Source organism: Penaeus monodon, chromosome 23 (assembly GCF_015228065.2).
Source record: "Penaeus monodon isolate SGIC_2016 chromosome 23, NSTDA_Pmon_1, whole genome shotgun sequence".
Lineage (NCBI taxonomy): Eukaryota > Metazoa > Arthropoda > Malacostraca > Decapoda > Penaeidae > Penaeus > Penaeus monodon.
Window position 1 is genome coordinate 39,721,164 of NC_051408.1, and position 288 is coordinate 39,721,451.

A 288-nucleotide genomic window follows, 5' to 3' on the forward strand; every position below is an offset into this window, starting at 1 on the left:
CAATCTTTCTATCTCACTTTTTATTATATGTACAAGCCACTGTGTGACTGCAAGTGTATCAGTAACTTGTGTATTACATATCCTCCGCTTTGCTTTTAGACTGTTTGACTTTCTTTGTTTTTAGAATTCCATAATATATTGGAAATCGTATAAAGTCACCAGTCGCTGAGGACAAAAGGATTCACGCTTAATTTTCTATTATTTCCATAACAGGGAACGATGGTGGTGAACATAATTACGATGATAGATAATATGTATGAAGAAAACGATTAGAGGCGAACAGAAGAT